Genomic DNA, 24213 nt, shown 5'->3' on the forward strand with positions numbered 1-24213 from the left:
AGGGATAAACAATAGCATTCTTTTCCAAGACAAAAAAAAAAATGACCACAAGGTAAGTCTCTATGGGGGAAGGAATGCAGATAAGCTTGTCCTGTTTCAGAAGGAGTGAAGAAACGAGGTTTCCGGGGCCGTTTCCATCTTGTATGTAAACAGTGACATCTGCTGGTAAGATCCGGACACATTTCCACGTTACCTGGAAGTTCTGTGAAATGGATTCAGACCCAAGAAGCATGAAACTCCTTGAAACTGTTCCTCAGGTCATCAAGGCTGACGTTTTATAGAAACGTCCCAGTCCCCTTTGTGTGGCAACAGAATTAGAGGGTTCGTTCCTGAGGTCTAGAGCAGCTTTATTCTGGAAAACCACACAAATGAAGTAAGACAATGCACTGATAATTAAAACAACTCTTCCTTTATCAGATTCATTAGCTGAGGTTTAACCTTTCATTGCCTTCCCTTGTGATGAATTTTTCACATGGTTATTTTCCAGCTGTGTTGGAGATTTGGACCCGAAGGGTATCGGGAATGAAAGAAAGAGAAAAGCGAAAAGCGAGAAGGAAACAGAAAGAACGAGAGAGCTGGGATCAGGGGTCTGCGAGTAATGACTCCTCAGACAACTTTACTGTTCACAAGGGGCTCTCTGTATACCCCAGGCCACGTGGGCAGAAGCAGCAACGTGCAGTTACCATCAACAATACTCATAGTCTAAGGAATTAAAAAAATCTTATCTAAAGGTACAAAGTTTAAGTGCTCTGTTTACTACATGTATGTTACCTGCTCATCTTTTCTTTCAGCCTTTCACAGCTTCTTCCTGTTTGCTGGGAACTCTTAATTACCACATTCCTTAGATTGCAAGTGTAGCCATGGAGACGTCTCCCCTTGAGAGGCCACTGTGCCTCAGTTTCCAACAAGCTCAGCTTCCCTAAGGGAAATGCGAAAAGCACCAGTGTCCTCACAGTTCAGTAGTCATGAGATAATTTTGTTTCTAATTCTCTTTCGCCAGCACAGTTGTAAACAATGCCACACGGGATAAAAATGTCCCAAGCTAAGGACCAATGTCCAAAGTTGGGAAATAACGCGTCTGAGGACTGCCTTTTCTGACTCCCTGCAGAGGGCAGGCTCGGTTCCTGGGCAGAGTCAAGGCTGTGGGCCTCCCAGCAGTGGTACCTTTTAGTCGCAACAAAACAGCGGGTAGGTTTTGTGGCCCACCTGTCTGCACGGGAGAGACCCAAGCGGCGGTGTGTGGCTTGAACCTAAGGAAAAGTGACACTCCTTGGCCACTTCAGCTCGTACACCTGGCATCAGAAATGAGGAACTTGCGTTCAAGCGGGGCCTGGAGGTGCCATGGCCTGAAAGGAAGAGCCCAGCTCTAGAAAGCTTGGTCCAGGCTCACAGCCCGAGGTGCCCACGGCCCGAGGCTGGGCCCCTGGGACGGCAGCCCCCTGGCCTCCGCAGCTCCCGTCCTCCAGGCCTCAGAGTCCGCCAGCCCCTCCTCTCTCGGGTCTCTCCCCGCTTTTGTTCCGTTTCTACTGCCAGCCTGCGGTCAGGCCGCGGGCACCTCGCAGGGTGACCCTTGTCTTCTTAAACGGGCTGCCCCTCAGCCCTTCGCCACAGCAGCCACGCTTCTCTACAGCACCACCTCCCGGCGCGTCTCGACGCCCTCCTGGCCCGGCCACCCTCCTCTCTGCGCCAACGATCGCACTGGATCCTGCAAACCAGACACCAAGGTGGGCAGCGTTCCTTCACGTGATAGATGCGGGAACCGAGCCTAGGAGAGCAGCTTACCAAGAAGACAGAGCCAAAGAGCCATCGCCAGGATCCCCACCTAGTCTAAATAGCACCCTTTCCCACTCCACCCACGCTAGGATCTCCCCTCCTCTCAAGCTTCAACGGACCCTTCTGCCTGGCGAGTGGACCCTGGCGAGGCCCTTCAGCCTCGCTTCCTCTCTTCCCTTCCGCTAACTCTCCGTCCCATATGCGCCCCAAGCTTCCCCTCCGCTCTCCCTGTGTTTCGCCTGGAGTGTCCTCTCCACTGGCCCATCTCCTCCTGCCCCAGCCATCAAGACTTCCATGACTCCCCAGTGAGAGCTCACTCTCTCCAAACTAGAGTGTTGTTTCTTAACCCTCGCAGCATTTACCTCCATCTCCCACACATGATAATTCTAGATGCAGAGGGTCTCCCTCTACCAGACTGTGAGTATCTTAGGGAAAAAGCTACGCCTTAAAAAATACAAAAAAGTTTGTGTATCTGTCAATCTTAACCAAAGATACCTGGCGTGTAGTCAAAATAAACAAATATTTGTTGGCTGATGGATGGATGGATGGATGTAGCAATTAATTTTTTAAACAGGTATATATTTGTTTAAGTTATTATCTGTCAGAATGCAGGGAAATATATTTAATTTACAGAAATGCAAATAAGAGACTACTTCTGATGCTATAATAAGCAGTACTGTTACAGGCTTAACAGTAAGTGACTAAGTCAACATGTATCTCTTCCATTAGACTCTAAGTCTGTAAATTTCGGGAGGACAGTGACTATGCCTAGAGCTACAGCTTCAGCTGCTGAATACAATCGGAGCTCCTCTCTGATTTAGTACCATAAAATAGGAGATCAGTGCTTATGGAGAGGGAAGTCTACTACATCAAGCTGTTTGTGGGAGCCCCTGGAAAGAAACAGAACTCACCATGCTAAGTCGAGGTTTTGGGGTTCTAAACCCTGAATCCAAAGCCTTGTTCTGCTACATGAACCTTTCTGAGCCTAAATGTCCTTCCTGAAAACAGTGATGAGAATAAATGTCATAACCCGGGAAGCAGATGTGGCTCAAGCAATTGGGCTCCCACCTACTAGGTGAGAGGTCCTGGGTTCAGTTCCCAGTGCCTCCTGGAGAAGGTGAGCTGGCACACCAGGCAGGCATGGCAAGTTGACACAAGATGATGCAACAAAGAGACACAAAGAGGAAGGACAATGAGAGACACAACAAACCAGAGAGCTGAGGTGGCTCAAGCCATTGGACACCTCTCTCCCACATGGGAGGTCTCAGGTTCAGTTCCTGGTGCCTCCTAAAGAGAAGATGAGCAGACACAGAAAGTACACAGCAAATGGACAAAGAGAGCAGAGAGAGACCACAAACAATGAGAGGGGTGGGAATAAATAAATAAAATCTTTAAAAAACATCTTATAACTCATGTAATGCACTTAGCTCAGGGAATGGTCCATGGGAAGATTCCACACTCATGGAGTGAACACGATCATGCCTTGGCTTCTGTCTTAACCAAGTGAATGCATAGTTATTTCAGCCCGTAGTTAATTAGTTGGCAGTTGCTGGTGATGACTGTTGTAGTTTCTTTGGCTGCTTAAACAAATACCATGCAATGGATGGGCTTAAATAATGGGAATTTACTAGCTCATGGTTTTGAGACTGGGAAAAAGTCCAAATCAAGGTATTATCAAGGCCATGCTTTCTTCCCAAAGACGCGTTCTGGGACTGGCTGCTGGTTGTCCTTGGTCCTGGGCTCCCCTGTCACCCGGCAGTGCACGTGGTGGCCTCTCCTGGCCTCGCCCTTCTCTTCTGGGTTCCACTGACTTCCAGCCTTTAGCTTCCTGTGGCTTTTTCTCTGTCTGTCTGAATTTCATTCTGCTTATAGAAGACTCCAGAAATAGGATTAATACCCACCCTCAATGAGGTTGCCAACACCTTGACTGAAGTGACCTCATCAAAAAGTACTTATAATGGGGCCACATCCACAGGAATGGATTACGTTTAAGAATATATTTTTTGGGAAGCGGACTTGGCCCAGTGGTGAGGGCGTCCCTCTACCGCATGGGAGGTCCACGGTTCAAATCCCGGGCCTCCTTGACCCGTGTGGAGCTGGCCCATGCGCAGTGCTGATGCGCGCAAGGAGTGCCGTGCCATGCAGGGGTGTCCCCCACGTAGGGGAGCCCCACGCGCAAGGAGTGCGCCCCATAAGGAGAGCCGCCCAGCACGAAAGAAAGTGCAGCCTGCCCAGGAATGGTGCCGCACACAAGGAGAGCTGATGCAGCAAGATACCACAACAAAAAGAGACACAGATTCCTGGCACAACTGATAAGGATAGAAGCAGTCACAGAAGAACACACAGCAAATGGACACAGAGAGCAGACAACTGGGGGGGGGGGGAGGGGAGAGAAATAAATATAAATAAATAAATAAATCTTTAAAAAAAAACAAAAAAGAACCAGTGGAAATGAAATGGGAAATCTTTCCTTGTCAGAAACCAAGTTACCTATCCTTTATTTTTTTTAAAGATTTATTTAAAGATTTATTCCTGTGCCTCCCCCCCCACCCCGGTTGTCTATTCTCTGTGTCTATTTGCTGCGTCTTCTTCTTTGTCCACTTCTGTTGTTGTCAGCGGCACAGGAATCTGTGTTTCTTTTTGTTGTGTCAGTTCTCTGTGTATGCGGCACCATTTTTAGGCAGGCTGCACTTTCTTTCGCACTGAGCGGCTTTCCTTACGGGATGCACTCCTTGCGCGTGGGGCTCCCCTACGCGGGGGACACCGCTCTGTGGTACGGCACCCCTTGCGCGCATCAGCACTGCGCATGGACCAGCTCCACACGGGTCAAGGAGGCCTGGGGTTTGAACCGCGGACCTCCCATATGGTAGACGGACACCCTAACCACTGGGCCAAGTCCACTTCCCTACCTATCCTTTATGAAGTAACATGGACTTAAATCCTACTAAGCACTGCTAGATAAAATCTACTGAGTCCACTAACAAAGCCTTATCGAACTGCTAAGGTATTGAATACAAATTATAACCACTAATTACTTTTTATGTTTTCTTTATTATTAGAAGGATTAAAGAGGATAGTCCTCTTGTCTTTTGAATTTAACTAGACTTAAGCAAGTGGGTGAATGCAGCTTCAGTTTTCCACTTATCAGCTTACTTGAAGGAAAAGAAAATGGAAGCCCTGGTTACTACCAGTTGTTTAACACGAGCTAATTCTTTATTACACTTGTGCAATCACACTTTTGTACACTTGTGAACATTACTACCATTCTAGTTTTCAGACCAAGAAATCACACGTCAAAACAGTCAGGCAAAATAGAAAGCAATGGATTTCTGTCCATTCGGGATTCTACTTAATTCATTGTTCAAATTAGAGAAAAGTCAAAAATTGGCACTTGGTACTCTGTACTCTGCTGTAATTGTATTTTTATATCAAAAAGGTGTAAAATATAAGCTTATTTTTGTGGTACTGTATAAAAATACCTTTCTAGAGCTATTTATTTTTTCATTCTACCTTTTTTTCTTGACTCTATTACTGGCTACAATTTTCTGCATTTCTAATAAAATCATGTAAAGGAAAAAGGACTACCTAGATCTTTCTCCCAGCAAGGAGTAGTGATTGCCAGAAACAGACTGTGGCCCTAGTGGACACTTCAGGGAATTCACAGTGCCTCCACGGTATTTTAAATTTTTGAGGGAAACACAGGGCATCTGTCGTATATCATGGACCCGCTAGCTCAAGGTAAGTCATAGTGTGTTGTTGTTTTTTATCAGAGAAATTGTGGGTTTACAGAACAATCAGACATAAAATACAGAATTCCTATATACCACCCTATTAACACCTTGCCTTGATATGGAACACCTATTTCAACTGATGCTAAAACATTTTTATAATTGTACTAGTAACTATATAGTCCATGGTAAGTCATAGTTTTAACATTAGATTGCTACTGCCCCTTCTATGATCTCATCATATCTTTGCAAATCTGGGTATTAAGTGGTTTCTGTGAGAGATGTGGAGAAAAAGAGGATTGTGTGTCTAATCTAAATCCAAGGTTCAGAATTTGCTAGTGCCCAAAATGCACATGCACATACCATTAGAAAGAAACAGTGGTTATTTAAGAATAAGTGAAAATATTTTTTCTTTCAATCTGTACGTATTTTTTTCTACTAACCATGGTTTATAGTTTACATCACAGTTTACACTTTGCACTGCACAATTTTATAGGTCTTGACAAAATGTATAATGACCTGTATCTGTCATTGCAATGTTGTGCAGGACAATTCCAGTGTCCCCAGAATGCCTCATGTTACACCTACTCTTCCCTCTCCCTCCCCTCAGAACCTCTGGTGGCGACTGCCTCTATATCGATGGTAGAAGTTCTTCCATTACTAAAACAATAATAAGGATACTTTAATCCATAGTTGCATTCCCCACTTAATGTTTGTTCATTCCTCTATCTTGAGGATTTGGGGATGATGACGCCCACTCTGCTTCCATTTGAGAGGGGGCTTAGATCCCATGGAGCAGATGGGTGGAACTGTCTTGTTTGCAGTTACAGATACTCTCTGATTTTTGGAATGGGCATTGTCCATCATCACCCTTTTGTTAACTGTCCTGGGTGAGTCTGATGAACAGGAGAGCAGGTGTTGGCTGCAACTCTGCTGAGATTCAGGGCTCATTAGCAGCCAGAAGATTTAAGTCTTTGGGACATACATTTAACAGGTATAGTGCTAATCATAGGTTCAAATAAAAGGGATATAAGAGCCATGTGTAGGAAAATTATAAATGAGTCTAACTCTGATACATGGGGGCACGTAAGGATGACCAATGGGGTGCCAATTTCCTGGGGTTGTCTGCCCTGCTTATAGCATTTCTAGATGTTTCTAGAGCCCCCAGGAACACCCCTGCTTGAGGAACTGTTTACTGTGGTAGTCGGTGAGATCCTCCAGAGACGTGCATAAGTGTAATGTCTGGAATGACCTTCAGACTCACTTTGAAATTTCTTAGCTATAAAAATTCATTTGTATTTAATATTTGCTCCCTTTGGGTCAAGGTCTTTTTCCAAATACATCACTAGTTGATGCTTGGCAATAAACCCTCGATACCAAGGAGGCTCATACCTGGGAGTCATGTTCCATGCTTGGGGTGCATTTATATGCTGCGTTTGGCTTAGAGAGAGACCACGTTTGAGCAGCACAGACTTGCAGGAGTAACTCCTAGGCAATATACAATACTATCAAGGGCCTAGGGGAGCAGGTGTACCCAGCACCTGTTTCCCATGTATGAAGTCCCAGGTTCAGTCCCCCATATTTCCTAAAAAAGAAAAAATCAAGGGCATGGTGTATTGCCCTGTCCTCCTTCACTAGGCATTGCCTATGTACTCAGGGGATTCTCGCCACTCTATTGGAGAATGTAGCAGGACTCCCCCAGATGAAATTCAATATTCTTTCAGTTATTGTGTGGGTTTCTGCCCACCAAGACAACATCCTACAACCATTTGAATACCCTACGACCATTTGAACACATTCATATTCCATAGATGCATGCCTAGGTACACCCCTCCCCACACGTGCCCCCACCCCAGTGATCCTCCCTTGCCACTCTTGAGACCCTTCTGAAATCCAAAAACTCCCCAAAACAAAGCCAAACAATAAATTTTAAAAAATAATCTAAAAATTAAAGAATATTTAAAAATAAAAAATAATTTTTTAAAAATTTGCATTGTGTATTAATCAGCCAAAGAGGTGCTAATGCAAAGTACCAGAAATCATTTGGTTTGTATAAAGGTATTTATTTGGGGTAGAAGCTTACAGTCACAAGGCCACAAAGAGTAAATTACTTCCCTCACCAAAGTCTGTTGCCACGTGTTGGAGCAAGATGGCTGTGACGTCTGCAAGAGTTCAGCCTTCCTCTCCCTCTTAAGGCTCCATGGCCACAGCTTCTTCAAATATCAGCTATAGGCTGGCAAAAGGCTCATCTCTGGTTTCTCTCTGGGCTCAGCTCCTCTGGTCTCTCCACAAGGTCAGCTGTAGACTCTCAGTCTCTCTCTCTTCCAGGGGCCTCTGCCTTGTCTATGGAGCCATCTCTATTCCTCTGTGTGTTTTCTTCCTGGGGCTCCAGCATCAAAAAAAAAAACTCCAACTCTTTCCTCTGCTCTGTAGTTTTCTCTGGGAGTCCCCACCCACCAAGGGAGTAGGGATTCAACATCCTACTGAAGTGGCCCAATCATGGCCTTAATCATAATTTAATCAAGTAAAAGAGAAGCCTCTGAATTTAATACAATCTAATATGACCAGAGGAACAGATAAGTTTACAAACACAATCCAATATCTATTTTTGGAATTCATAAACAATATCAAACTGCTCCACATTGTATCTGTCATTGCCATTAGATCTGTTATCTTTTATGTACATCACCAGTTTCTTCTGTATGTTTACCCAGTGCTTATTTTCTTTCACTTTATTATCAAAGAAGGTTTAAGTTACAGAAAAGTCATATAGAAAATATAGGGGATTTCCATATACCCCACTCCTCCCCCTCTCACATAATTTCTACTGCAATAGGTTTTTCATTTGTCCTAAACTTTTTGGATTTGATTTTTCTAAAAAGGGCAATCAGCTTTTTAAAACTTTGGATGAAAAATTTTAAATGCTTATTTTGGAATGTATTATTTCAATAACATGATGGATTCTATTTTTTAAAACATGCAAATACCAAGAAACAATACCCAATTCTACCTTTTCAGTCACTCAAGGAAGGAAATGGAATTCTCCAACCTCTGTATAAAACAGAAGCCTACCCAGGCTTGTGCATGGCAAGCTTGACTGTGCCTGGAATCACCCGGCTTGTTGTCAAAATACAAATTCTGATTCCAGAATTGTGGGGTGGGTCTGAGATTCTGCATTGCTAACATACTCCCAGCTACACCGACTCTGCTGGTCTGTAGATCATACTTGAAGTCACAACACTCCATGCAGTTTAGATACAACCTCCTAAAAAGGGGTTGAGAACTATTAATTAAAGACACGCATCAAATTCTGGAAAGGAACTGACTGGAAAAGAATTTGTAAACATAATTATATGTCTAAACTTGAGGCATTTCCCAAAAATGTAAATTTTGAGCAGTTTTATTGATATAATTCACATATAATAAAATTCACCCATTAAAAATATACAGTTAAATAGTTGTTAATATATTCACATAGAAGTGCAACCATGACCACAGTATAATTTTACAACATTTCACTTCTCCAAAAAGAAACCTCATACACCTTGGGAGTCTCATTCTCACTCTCCTTAAGACTCTGACAACCACTAATCTACTTTCTGTCCCTGTAGAGTTTCTGTTCTGGACATTTCATTTAAAATTAATCATACGATATATGATGTTTTGTGACTAGTGTCTTTCAGGTAGCATGCTGTTTTCAAAGTTCACCCACATTGTAGCATGAATCAGTACTCCACTTTCCTTTTAAACTTTTTGTTTTAGTAACATCTATACAAGTCAAATTTTCCAGTGCCAAATGGATAAACTACATTAATTTTTACGCATTTGATGGACATTCACGTCATTTCCACATTTTGGCTATGATGAATAACACCTCTAGGAATACTCATGTAAAAGTTTTGCGTGGACACGTGTCTCCATTTTTCTTGGGTGCATTCTTAGGAGTGGAATTGCTGGGTCATATAAAATAATAACTCTATGATGAGCATTCTGAGTGACCAATCCCCCAAACTGTTTTCCAAATTAGCTGTACCATTTTGCAATTCTAGCAGCAATGTATGACGGTTCTAATTCCTCCACACCTAGTCAACACTTACTACTGTTTATCTTTTTTATTTCAACCTCCTGGGTGCAGAGTGGATGCACGCTGGGGCTTGCCTACTCCTAATGATTAATGATGTTGAGAATTTTTCTGTACATTTTAGTCACTGGTATAATTCTTTGGAGAAATGTCGATTTAAAGACATTTCAATATCCTTTTAACTGGGTCCTGTCTTTTTATTATTGGATTGTAAGTTACTTATTCTCAATAGTTATCAGATACATCATTTGCAAATATCTTCCACTAGGTGTGTAGTCTCTTCCTTTTCTTGATGGTTTCCAATCAAGGCCAAAGGATTTAATTTTGAGGACTTTCAATTTATCTATTTTCTTTGGTTATTCATGTTTTTGGTGTCACATCTAGAAATCCTTTGCCAAACCCGAGGTCAGGAAGATATATTCCAATATTTTCTTCTAAGAATTTTATAGTTTTACCTCTTACATTTAGGTCTATGGCACATTTTTAGTTAATATTTGAAAATCTTGTAAGGTAGGGGCACAACTTCCTTCTTTTGCACATGGATGCTGAGTTGTCCCAGCACCTCGTGGAAAAGATTATACTTTGCCGCACTCAAAGACTGTAAAAAATCAGGTGACTTGGACACGCGAGCTGGCATCCTCGGTCTGGTTTGCCCGCCGGGGCCGGGGACCGGGAGGGTTAAGCTCGGGTTTCCAGGGCAAGGGTCCTGGGCTCTGGCAGGGCGCCCTGTCTTGTCCCGAAATGGAAAGGGGCGGGCGGCAAGCGCAGGGGGGTGGCAGCGGGCGCGGGCTTCTCAGCACCCATGGCCCGCGCTCACCCGCGTCCGCGCGCTCCCTCGTTCATTCCTAGACGCTAACTCGGTGCCCACGTGCCCGCCTGGCCTTGGGCCCGGGGCGCGGGGGCAGAAAGCCGTGTCCCCCCGCGCGCCCCGTGGATCCACGGCAGGGCTGCCCCCGCTCCGGCCTTGGCGCCGGGCGCCCCGCAGCACCTGCCCGTGCCCGGGCGCCCAGGAGAGGCTGCGCGCAAGCCCAGCTGGCCCCACGGAACTCGGCTGCTCCCCCGGGGCGGAGAAACCAAGTGGTCGCCAGGCAGTGGGTCAGGGGCAGAGGGCACTGCGGCGGGAGAACCGGCGCTGCCGAAATGTAGATGTGAACGAAAATGACCTGAGCCCTTGGGTACGCCTTGCAGAAATGGGTCGCGCCCTCCCAGCCTGTGAAAAAGCCCCTTGGGTTCCATCCAGCACCAGGTCTCTTCTGCCGAGCTGCAATCACAGTACGTAAACAGAATTAATAAAGGTTAATACTGTTAATCTTTAACACTATTAATTTTTTTAAAAACCAGTTGACCATAAATGGCAGGATTTATTCCTGGCTTCTCAATTCTCTTCCATTGATCTCTAGGTGTGTCTTTATGCCAGTACCACGCTGTCTTAATTACTGTTGCTTTGAAGTACATTTTGAAATTGAGAAATAATCCAACGTTGTTCTTTTCTAGTTCGTTGTGGCTATTCTGGTCCTTCGAACTTTAATATGAATTTCAGGATCAGACTGAATTTCTGGGAAAAAAAAAGAGAAAAAGAGCAGCTTGGGTTTTGATAGGGAGCGTGTTGAGTCTGCAGAAGAAATTGGAGAGTATTGCTACCTACCAATATTGTATCTTCTGATCCGTGAAAAACGTGCTGCCTTTCCATTTATATAGCTCTTCCTTCTTTCCATGATGTTTTGTAGTTTTCAGTGTACAAGTCTTGAATTTGCACGGTTACTTTGTTAACTATATTCCTATTTTTATGATATTGTAAATGGAATTGTTTTTGTAATTTCATTTCAGATTGTTGATTGCTAGTGTATAGAAATACAACTGATTTTTGGATATTGACCTTGTAACCTGCAATCTTGCTGAAATTTATTAGTTCTAATCATTTTTAGAGGATTCCTTAGAATTTTCTATATACAAGATCATGCTCTCTGTGAATAGAAATAGCTTTACGTCTTCCCTTTCAATCTGGATGCATATTTATTTCTTTTTCTTGCCCTGGTAAGAATTTCCAGTAAAATATTGAAAAGAAGTGGTGAAGGTGACCATTCTTCTGTTGTTCCTGACCTTAGGGGAAAGCATCCAGTCTTTCACCATTAAGTGTGATGTCACCTGTGTTTTCCAGATTCCTTTTTATCAGGTTGAGGAAGTTTCCTTCTTTTCTAGTTTGATTGCTTTTATCATGTTGGATTCAGATGATTATATGGTTTTTGTCCTTTATCCTATTAATATGATGTTTTATATTGGATGGTATTTGAGAGTTAAACTAATGCTAAATTCCTGGGAAAATTCCACATGGTCATGGTTTATAATCCTCTTAATGTGATGTTGGCTTTCTTCTTGCTTAGTCTCACTAGCAATTTGTTAATTTTGCTGATCTTTTCAAAGAACCAGTTTTATAGTTCATTAGTTATCCCTCTTGCTTTTCTTTTCTCTAACTCGTTATTTCCATTCTAATCTTTATTATTCACTTTCTACTATTTTCTTTGTAATTACTCTCCTCTTTTTTTTTCAATTTTTTTCAGGTGGAAAGTGAAATCAGTGATTTCCAATCTTTTTTACTATTGGTGTTTACAGCTATAAATTTCCCTCTAAACACTGTTTTATCTGCATCCCATATGTCTTAGTATGATATATATTAGTTTTCATTCTTTTCCTTGATCTGTTTGTTATCTAGAAGTTTGTAGTTTAATTTCCCAAATTTCCTTTTATTACTAATTACTAACTTAATTCCATTGTAGTTGGAAAAGATGCTTTGTATGATTTCAGTCCTTTAAAATTTACTGAGACTTCTTTAACGGACTAACATATGGCTTATCCTGGAGACTGTTCTATGTGTACTTGAGAAGAATGTGTATTCGCTGTTATGGAGTGGAGTGTTCTCCAGATGTCTGTTAGGTGCAGTTTTATAGTGTTCAGTGTTCTATTTCTAGTTCTTGTTGAACTTCTGCCTTGTTGTTCTATCCATTATTGAAAATAGGATATTGAAATCTCCAACTATTTTTGAATTGTCTATTTCTCCCTTTTATTCTGTCACTTTTTGTTTCATGCATCTAGGATCATCTATATATATAATTATGTATTTCTAACAAATTGACACTTTTGTCTCTGTAAAATCTTTTCCTTTAATGACAATTTTTGATTGTAGTCTACTTTGCCTGATATTATAGTCATTCCACCTCTGATTTGGTTTCTGTTTGCATATTATATATTTTCCCACCCTCTTAATTTCTATCTTACTTGGGATTTTAATCTAAAAATGAGTCTCTTTTTGGGTATATGGGAACCTCTTATATTTTTTAATGTAACATTTTTTGTCATCTATGTATCTTTTTTAAAAAAAGACAAAAACAAAATAAAGTAAAAATATTTTAAAAAATAAAGCAAGTCTCTTTTATGGAGCATAGCTTAGGATCATAAATTTCAAAATCTATTCTTAGTCTTTGCTCTTTGATTGGATTGTTTAATCTATTTATATTTAAAATAATTACTAATAAGGTAGGACTTATTTCTGCCATTCTGCTTAGTCTTATGTTTTTTGTTTCTGTATTCCTCCATTACTGCCTTTTTTTGTATTAATACATATTTTCTAGTGTATCCTTTTAATTTCCTTCTTGATCCTTTCACTGAATATTTTTGAGTGATTTCTTAGTGCTTCCCCTGGGGAATACAATGAACATGATAACTTAAATCTAGTTCAGATTAATAGCAACTCAATTTCAATATGAAAACCTTGCTCCAAGATAGCTCTGTTTCCCCATTCCTTTGTGCATTATCATACACATTATATCTTTATATATCTAAGCCCTTAAACACAGTTTAACAATTATTGCTTTATGTAGTTGTATTTTAAATCAGATAGGAGAAGAAAAGTGTTACAAGCAAGAATATATTTATACTGTATTTTATATTATATAAAGTGTTATAAACAAGAATATATTTATGCTTTATTTTATTGGTGCACATTATTTCTTGGTGTGGATTTGAGTTACTCTTCAGTGCTTAAGCCCCCCTTGAGTATTTCTTGTTGGGCAAATCTGCTCTTGATGATTCCTCAGTTTTTGTTTATCTAGAAAAGACTTAATTTCTCCTTCACTTTTGAAAGATAATTTGGGGGGGGGGTATAGAATTCTTAGTTGACATTCTTTCAGCATTTTGAATACACTCTCCTACTTCCTTCTGGCCTCCATGGCTTCTGATAAGAAATCAGCTATTAATCTTACTTGGTATCATTTGTATGTGATAAGTCATTTTTCTGTCTTCAAGATTCTTCTTTGTCTTTGTCTTTCAACAGGTGTAAGTATGGACTTTTTTTCAGTTTATCCAGTTTGATCATCTTGGGTGTATAGGTATTTGTTGTCAAACATGGGAAGGTTTTTATCATTATTTCTTCAAATATTCCTTCTATTTCTACCTCTTCTCTCCTTCTGTGCATCTTGTTTGTATATGCTGGTACACTTGATGATGTCCCATAAATCTGTGACTTTCTTCCTTTTTTCCATATTTTTTCTGTTCCTCAAACTGGATAACCTCAATTGATGTCTTCAAGTTCATTGATTCTTTCTTGTGCTAGCTCAAATCTGCTGTTGAATACCTCTAGTGAATTTTCATTTTAGTTATTGTATGTTCTAGACCAGAATTTCCATTTGGTTCCCTTTCAAATAATTTTTATCTTTTGATTGAGATTCTCTATTTGGTGATACATCATTCTTATACTTCACCTTAATTCTTTCTACACGCTTTCCTTTAATTCCTTGAACTTATATATAAAGCTGATTTTAAATCTTTGTCTAGTAAATCCCACATCTGGGTCTATCTAGAGACAGTTTCTATTGATTGCTTTTGTATATGGATCATACTTTCTTAATTTTTGGCATGTCTTGTAATTTTGTGTAAAAACTAGACAATCTAAAAATATAATGTGTTAGCTATGGAAATCAGATTCTGTCCAGATTCCCAGTGTTTGTTGTTATTGCTGTGTTATCTTCATTATCTGTTTGTTTAGGTCTTTCCTCGACTAATTCTATAAAGTCTGTATTCCTATAGCATGTGGACATTGGCATCTTTGCCCAGTTAGCTTAGTGGTCAGTTAATGTTTCATCAAAGATTTCCTTTAAAGATTCAACCCAATTATGTCTTCCATCCTTTGGACGAGGTTTGCATGTTTGTTGGGGCACACATTCAACACTACAGCAGTTTACACCTCTGACTTGGTCATCACTTATTGCCAGCACAGAGCCTGTGCATGTATTCAGCCTTCTAAGCCAACAGGAATGTGTCAGAGACTTTCAAAGATCCCCATGGACATCTCATTCTCCAGATCTTCCTTTTAACTTTTTGGCTAGTCTCTTGTTTATCCCAACTTGTGTTGCAGCCTTAGGACTTTACAATGTTAAATAACTGTTGATGATTGTTTTCAACAAACACCATGGGCATAGGGCTTTACCCGTGGAATGGAACTTCAAGTCAGGTAAAATATGATGGTGCCCTTAAGGGGATCCTTAAACAGTCAAATAGTGACAGTGGGGCTTTCTGAGGAGGTCCAAACCTAGTCTTCCATCTCCGGTGGCTGCAAACTACTAATTTGCATAGCTACAGTGGTTGTGAAGCTGCTGGTTTTCAAGTCTGTGCAAGAATTGGGGAAAGGGCATGGGTTTAGTCAAGTTAGAATGCCACAAATCCTGCTGCTCTTTTCAAGGTTCAGCATTTTTTTCTTGAAGAAACACTCCCCAGGTAAATGCAAGACATTGATTAATTCCCAGAGTTCTAAAAAAAAAGTAAATATTGACTATTTTCACCAATGTTTTCATTGCCCTTCTGGAGAGGTAGATTTATAGAGTTCCAAATTCCACCATTCTGGAAGTTCTGCCTATAACCTTTTAATAAATTGAATTATAAGAGGATATACTCACAAAGAGAATACATTTTATTCAATAAACCTTTGTTGAGCAGCTAGTACTTACTGGGCATTGAGCTTGGATCTAGAGATCCAAATTTGGGAAAGAAACAGCCCTTGCTCTCAAGAAGCTTACCATCTCTAAAAGAAATGGACACACAACAGAGAAAAGTTTGCCAATGGAGGAACTTCTTCAGAGTGGCACTTGGAGCCATCTCTTAATCTCTTGGACCAACTCATTCCAAAGGGCTTCTTTGGTAGCAGCCATTTGACCTTCCTTTATCTTCTTGAAGATCTTTCTTAGGCCTCTGCCTGCTCACATGGGCCCTGTAGACTTCTGGGGTTCACAGGCGTGCATTGTGTGAGGCCTTCCTCATCAGCCTTGAAGTGCCCCCAGCATTCTTCACTTGCCCGTTGTTCTTGAAGGGACACTGCTCGGGGTTGAGGTTCTCCACCTTCATTCACTCAGTCTCTTTGATGGTGAAGGGGCAGTAACTATGGTTCTAAAAATGTTAGGTCCAAGCTAGTTGAAAGAACCTGCAGAAAAGTGCAGAGCGCTGCCCAAGGGTTGGCTTCCATTGTCTCACAGATGGAGAAACTGAGGGCCAGAATGGTGAGGGAGCCTTCCTAAAGCCTGTCACCCCATCTGGGCAGCAGAGAATCAAGGGAAGGGGCTGGCAAGTCAACTGCCATTTACAGAGTGGCCAACCCATAGAATAAGAACTACGAGGACATTGCGTGACTGCTTACATTGTTTCATTTGCCCCAAAGCTTTGTACTTTTTACTTTATTTTTCTTTATTTCCATCTGGAAAATAATAAACTTTTTAAAGTAAAAAGTTGACATTATGCAATTGAGAGGGAGGAACTTATTCCAGTGCTAGCCTTAGGAAATACAGGAACGTCAAGAATAAAACGTAGGTGGTACCAGCTGTAGAATCAAGATAGAAATAGAGAAAAGATAATAGGCTGGATGCTTCAGGTGTGTTCATTAGAAAAGGAGGCATAAGGATAGACTTGGATGGAAATTTTTCCCCGAGGACTTAGCTTGCCAGAGGTCCCTGTGGTTCCCTGATTTAGGGGTGCATGCGCCATTTAAATTTGCGTTAAAAGTGATTGCACTTTCACCAATTCAAATTATAAGAAGATGCAGATTCCTTCCACACAATTTGACAGGCAGTATTTCTGGATCCCCATTAAATGACCAGGAGATTATTTTCTGAGTAACAAATGATATTAAAAGCACTGGAGACGGGGAGCAGCTGTAGCTCAGTGGTTGCGCACCTGCTTCCCACATATGTGGTCCCAGGTTCAATCCCCAGTACCTCCTAAAAAAATAACATTGGAGAAGCTGGCTTAACCTAAGAAACACCATCTAGTGTAACATAAGTGCCATGGGTTTACCCAAGAGTTCCCAGAGGAGACTTGACTTCTTTCTTTTAGGATGGTCTCCAGGGAACTCCTTATGGTCTCTTTTCATATCTGATGGCTGTGCTCTTGGCCTGACAGAACCTAAGCTGATCCCAATACTGGCCTGTGGAGATCCCAGTTGAAGTCTGTAAGATGGAGACAGAAATTTGCAAGAAAAAAATGCCGAAGAAATGCAAATGGTCATGAACAGCAACAATGTTGGGATAAGCTCAGCACTGCCAAATCAATAATCCACAATCCTGGAGACTACCCTGGGGGTGGAGATAAAAGTAAAGCTGTTTCCCCCAGTACCCACGCTTCTCCCATGAGAAAGCATAGTGTCTCAGCAATGTCTTCATAGACCACCCGAGCATTCTAATACAAGACAGATGCTGCCCACTCAAACCTGAGTTCTCTATTTCCTAATAGTAAATCCCCAATTGTCACGTTTAACTAAGGGACACAGCTGAACTAATAACATTTGTTGTGTGCAAAATTTAACATATAGGATTGTATGCATTTCTAGTATTCTCCATAACTATCACGATTTGCTTTTTCACTCAATCCTTCATGCAACAGTTTTGCAGGATAGGCTAAATGATGCTTTGGTGACAAACAACCCTCACACTGCACAATTCACACACAATTCCTGCTCACATTGTGTGTCTGCACAGTCTGCCAGCTCTGCTTGGAGCCTCTCAGCCTGGGACAGGCAACTGGAGTAGCCGCTGGCTGGAATGTCTTCAGTAACTGGGGCGGGGAGGAGGGTACGGTCCTCCTGGCTCTGGGAGCTTCACCTGTCAGTGACACTCATCATTGCTGCCTGCATTTCATTCACCCAACGAGGCACACGGCTAAGCCTACCTTCAAAGGGGCCTGGGAACTGGAGAGCAGTAGCACAGCCAGCCCGCACACCTGTCACTCATTCTGTGCTCTGCCACGCGCACACGGCCTGACCTGGTCGTCCCTCCAGGGTGCTGCTACTTATAGTTACCTCGGTCCTCTGAGCAGAGTGAGTCCTGGCAATTCGAGGCTCTCGTTTGCTTGCTTTCAGAGCACAACTACACTCAGGATTCCGGGCAGATAGCTTGCTTTTCACATATTTCTGTTGGCGGTGCTGTATGCCGTTTTCTCAGTGTTCTCCAGTCCCTCGAAGTGTACACAGACTGATGCTCAGACTGGGAAGATACTTTCAAATGTGCCCACCTACTGCAGCTCCCACCAGGGGAATTTTGCTTAACAAGAGTTTCCACACACGCCCTTTGAGGAGACCTCACTCCATCTTCTTCTATGGTTTTACACTCTTGTTTTCACTCCGATGTTCAAGCAATTCTGAGGACTTCTCTGCCTACTCTACTGACCACCACGCAGAGAAAAAAATGTGGGCTCATTATCAAGTGCCAAGCTGGACAATTCCTCCAGAAACCCTGGGATTTAAGCTGGACTATAGTCTGCTCCTACAAGAAGAAATAATAATAAATGATGTATGTAAAATGTACACTGTTTTAACTGGAAAATCATACGTGCATTCACTGGCTTATTGATGTAGGACTCATTTCTTTGAGCACTGGACACTGGTTTGGAGTCCTACTTTTTAGTATTTTTGTATAAAGCGTGTCCGCAGAGCAATATTAACTATTTCCAGGTTTCCAAGTTTTTTTCTTTTTAAAGTATTGTAAGCATTTAAACACTTGTAAATTAACCTGACCTATAATTTTATCATTGCTCATCTTGCTTTAATTTCTCCCCAATATTTTGTAGTTAACTCAGCCATGACTGCTTTGAATGCAAAAATCTTCAACACTGGCTTCACCAGTCTTTCCAAACTATTCAGCTTCGTTTTCATGAGAAAAAAAAACAAAACCCACACAGTTTCTTTCATTTTGCACTCATGTTTCAACAGTTTAAGAGGTATGGTTTAATTTATATTGCATAATTGTAGAAATGAGTACAACTGGAATAAACAATTGGGGGACAGTCCCAGCCTACTCTGTATGCAACTATATGAGGACTCTTAGATCTTGGCATAAGATCCCACCCCAAATTCTTTTCTTCCCACAAATGCCTGAACTTTCTATCATAAAATTAATCTGAGTAAGGTATAAAGCAAGGTTATAATGTAAATCTCTTATCACTTCTTCATTTTTTTCTTTGTGACATAAACAAGTATATTTTTGTTTTTGGACTCATAAACTGCTTAATTTAACAAGTTTTAAATGTTGTAAAATTTAACGTTTTGATTAAGAAGAAATTCTAGAACTTTGTGGCTATTAATTTCACTACCAAAATGTCTGAGGGACTCAGCTCATTTTAATAATTACAGTTCTTTTACAAATCGTTTGAAAAATTCTTTGTGGACACTAGACACAAGAATACCTATGACCTGGGTTTCAAAGTTTTTCACCTCAGTTGCCTGTTCTGCTGCTGCTCCTTCCTCTGGTGCTTTGCTCAGTTACTAAACACACTGTCACTTCCCACTTGTGACCTTCTCCAAGGCCCTATCTGGTAACCGCGTAAACGCGCATTGACAGCCTTCAACACCGACGTCTCAAACTGACACTCATGTCTAGGGGACATGTTTGTTAAAAGTTTATCACTAAAGATTTACCAGTCTTAGAGAGATTAGCCTAATACTACCTGAAAACACAACTTTGTTCCAGATGTTCCCATAAATCTTCAAACCCCAAACTGAAATTCTAATGAGTTTTAAAAAAACGTGTCTATGGAAGAAATGGCACCTACACTTGTCTCAACACCACTAAAGTATAAGTGACAGCAACAAAGGAAATACTCATATTTCCAAAGACCAAGATTTACCATGGCAAAGTCTAAAAACTAGGCACAGGGATGAGATGCCACTAAAAATAATCAATTTCTGTCTTTGCCTTTCTTCTGCTGCATGAGGAACCAAAGAAGTCAAATAGAAGATAGTGATGCCAAGCCAACCATGAAAACTGTAAGAACGATAGGTATACTATTCCCTGTTATTCTTTCAGGGCATAATTCTACACATTTGAAAAAAGAAAAACTTCAAAAATAAAAATATTGTGAATATTTTGCAATAACGTTTCTTGACTTTCTATGACAAACCCCTCAAGCAATTCAACTTTTCAAATAGAGTCGTCACTCAAAAGTCCCTCTGACATGGGATCTATCCCACCGTTACAAAGCGGCTTCCTCCTTTGTTGAATGTGACTGACTCGTTGTTCCTTTAGGATCCTAAATTGCTCATTCAAAGTCATCCCTGCATTTTTTCAACACTATTTATGTCAAATTGTAGGGGTACACCTTTAGGAATTACTTTATGTCAGATTGCTCCTGATTGTCAAGAATGAGGGCACAACAGGCTGAGTTAAGCACAGTTTCTGTGTCACAGAGGACTGCACGCTCCAGGATTGTCAGTGTGTATAGATGAAATTCCTCCATTTGTGGTGGAAGTCCACCATTGACGAGTTCTCTTTGCTACTACGTCATCTAGTAGTTGTTCTGTGTTCAACTGGGCCTGAACCTTCAGGCCTCTTCTGAAAATAAAAGTTGCCTGATGTATGTCTTTCTGATGGCTTAATTTATTTCCACTTCTGGTAAAATTGACTGGAATGTTATTTTTTCCATTTTACTGATTAGGTTTCTTGAGAACAGCTATGGTTTCCTCTGCACTTCATTTTGTCTCAAAAGGTTTGCCTTCCTTTTTAACACAGGAAAATATCACTCTCTATTCTTGTCACCTAGAGGTAGTCGATTCACGGGACTCATTCCCTTTTGAATTCCGGCTGCTTTCCTAGCTGCAAGGCCAGTGACAACTCCGTAAGGACGTCTCTTTCCAGGCATGACTCTACAGCTCAGACTATTCTTATCAAAGCCAGAATTCTGTCAGATTCCCCATGATATTCTCATCCTGAATTGCTGGGTACCACTTTGTTGGAGTCGTCTATTTAATCTTGGGGAATTCTGCTTCTTTCCTTCCTTTCAATTCAATTTGATTATATCATCCAAAGACGTATTAATTTTGCCTAGCTTTTCTGTGCTGCAGGTTTTTGGTGGTGGCCACAGAGCCAACGTGTCTCCCACCAACTGGGTACCAAATCGGTTCATGACCGGAGATGTCATGCTGGAACTGTCAGGAGGGAAGGCCTGAACTTTATACCACTAAATAAATGGTATAAAGTCTGAGGCCTGCTGCCACTCACACATGCACACAAACTAGCAAGTCTATGTCATTTGATTGAAGAGTTCCATCCATTAATGTTCACTAGTACTACTGTAAAGGCGTTACTTTGTGTCCATTTCATCCTCTGGCTTTCCATTTTCATATCTTACTGTTGTCTGTCTTTCTTTTAATTTTTATTATTATGGTTAAGAATTTTATTATCAAAATTATAACTCTTGTGAAAGTTACAGCAAGGTGTAAACACTCCACTTGAGAAAAAAGTGATACTTCTTCCCTTCCAAGACTTTACACCCCTGCCCCCCCCGCCCCGCCCGAGGTCTGGTCTTGATAGCACCCTGCCCACACAGAGTGGCTGGGGTCTCTGCACATGCCAGGTAGGGTGAAGGCCGCCTGCCCGCTGGCCTCTCCCCTTGGTTAACAGCCAAGGGAAGAATGCAAACCCCAGCCCAAATGGAGAGACATTTACATATATATATATATTTTTTTAAAGATTTATTTATTTATTTATTTTTCTCCCCTTCCCCCTCCCCCCCTGACACCCCCCCAGCCCTGGTTGTCTGTTCTCTGTGTCTATTTGCTGTGTCTTCTTCTTTGTCCACTTCTGTTGTTGTCAGCGGCACAGAAATCTGTATTTCTTTTTGTTGCGTCATCTTACTGCGTCAACTGTCCGTGTGTGCGGCACCACTCCTGGGCAGGCTGCACTTTCTTTCCCGCTGGGCGGTTCTCTTTACAGGGTGCACTCCTTGCGCGTGGGGCTCCCCTATGCCGGGGACACCCCTGCGTGGCATGGCACTCCTTGCGCGCATCAGCACTGCGCATGGGCCAGCTCCACACGGGTCAAGGAGGCCTGGGGTTTGAACCATGGACTTCCCATGTGATAGACAGACGCCCTAACCACTGGGCCAAGTCCGCTTCCCAATACATTTTATATAATATACAAAGAAACCAGCATCCCAGGCAACATGATTTCCACTCCCAACACTCTCCCAGACTGATGGGTTTGTGGGGAAAACAACAAAAAGAAAAGAACTCCGATGATGTCTCAGCATTAAAAAGCAAAACAAAACAAAACAAAATCTCCCCTTGTTTGAGCAAACACCTGATTTCAATTTTGAAATAGTGAAATTTTGTAATGGTCACACACAAAGAGAGAAGACTGTGCATATGATAGCTGTAGGGGAGGGTAGAAAGAAAGGGGATATAAAAGACTAGGGGGAAAAAAAGGGAAAAAAATTAGAGGAAGGGAAAGAAAGGGAGACTCACAGTATTATCTTGTCCAAAAGAAATAAGGTCCACTGCAGCACCAGGGATTATACCTGTCATATATTCGCTACCCCTATCATGGTTACAACTGAATACAAAATTAGAAAAATAAAAGCACACCAGATATTACAATAAACAAGTGAAAGAAATAAGCTGGTAACCATATGGATTTTAAAAGATTGTGTACGCCACCTGGGCTGGCTCCAGGGCTTTTCCAGGGGTGGTGTTGTCTGTCTTTTTACCGTTTAAGTCACCCTTACTAATAATCATTTCTACACTCTTCTCCATGTCTCTCATCCTTGTCTTTTCCTGCCAAGCGGCAGCACTCCCTTTAGTATCTCTTGTAGATCCAGTCATTTGGTCACAAACTCTCTCCATTTTTATTTTTCTGTGAAGACTTTAAACTCACCCTCATTTTTGAAGGACAGCTTAGCCAGATAGAGAATTCTTGACTGGCAGCTTTTATCTCTCACAGCCTTAAATACACCATTCCACTTCCTCCTCACCTCCACTGTTTCTGATGAGAGATAAGTACTTAGTCTTACTGAGCTTCCCTTGTATGTGATGCTTTGCTTTTCTCTTGCTGCTCTCTGAATCCTCTTTTTATCTCTGGTATTCATTCTGAATAGTAGGTGTCTCAGAGCAGGTCTAGTCAGGTTTATTCTGTCCTTCTTGGATACTGATATTGATGTCTTTCATAAGGGTTGGGAAATTTTTAGTCATTATTTCCTAAAATATTCTTTCTACCCCTTTTCCATTCTCTTCTCCTTCTGGGACACTGATAACATGTATATTTGTACGTTTCACATTGCCATTCAATTTCCTGAGACCCTGTTCCATTTTTTCCCATTGTTTTCTCTTTCTGTTTTCCTGTCTTTTCAAGTTCCTGTCCTCCAGTTCATTTATTCTGTCCTCAACGAGTTCAAATCTACACTTATGTGCCTCTAATGTACTCTTTAAAAAATACATTTTTATTTATTTTTAAAAGATACTTTAGATTACATAAAATGTTACATAAAAAATATAAGGGATCCCCATATACCCCATTCCCCACACCTCCCACTTTTCCCTCTAATGTACTTTTAATCTCATCCATTGTGTCTTTTATTCCCATAAGCTGTTACTTTTCTTTGCCATATTTCAAATCATTCTTAATGTTCACCAATGTCTTCTTCATATCCTTCATCTCTTTAGTTACATTTTCATTCAAATCCTTGAATTGTTTTAGATCTGTATGATTATCATTGATAAGTTGTCCTAAATCTTCTGTCCTTGCGGGAATTTTTATTTGATCCTTTTGTTGTGTCTTAGTACGGCTTGTAACTTTTTGCTGATGCCTAGGCATCTGCTCATGTTGGTGAATTTACTTTGATGGTCAATTTCTCTCTCTTGCCTAGTTGTTTTGTTTTATGGCTCTTCTTTGATTTTTGGTTCAACATATTCTAATCTTTAAGATTCCCTAGCTTAAGTTATCAAAACAAGGCCAGGGACCACAGACCAAATTCAACAGGCTTCATAAGACTTTTTCATTTACTGCAGTTTCCTGGCTTGCCAGCAGATGGTACTCTTCAGTGAACCTTTCCAGGAAGCTGGTGATTCTGGTCTGGCTCAAACTCAAAACAGCCCCACTGGCCAAACTCACTGAAGAGAAACCGCTCTCCACCCTCTGCTGCACCCTCCCTGCTCCCTGGAGGAAGACATCCGTCAGGGAGCCACAGGTTTTACCCAGGCCGTTCACCTGAGGAAGGGGGTGGGTGCCACTCCCAGCCTTGGGGGCTGATAACTCATGATTTTCATTTGGCCTCTCCATCTCTCTGTTCCTCTCCCTCCTGGGCAGTGTGCAGCATCTCCTGGTCTGCAGA

The 24213-nt window shown here is 41.5% G+C and overlaps 1 pseudogene; it reads right to left on the minus strand.

Moving 5' to 3' along the window:
* Positions 1–20071: 20071 nt before the first annotated feature.
* LOC101413659 (UAP56-interacting factor pseudogene) lies at positions 20072–21012 on the minus strand (annotated as a pseudogene).
* Positions 21013–24213: the final 3201 nt, after the last annotated feature.

Source organism: Dasypus novemcinctus, chromosome 3 (genome assembly GCF_030445035.2).
Source record: "Dasypus novemcinctus isolate mDasNov1 chromosome 3, mDasNov1.1.hap2, whole genome shotgun sequence".
NCBI lineage: Eukaryota > Metazoa > Chordata > Mammalia > Cingulata > Dasypodidae > Dasypus > Dasypus novemcinctus.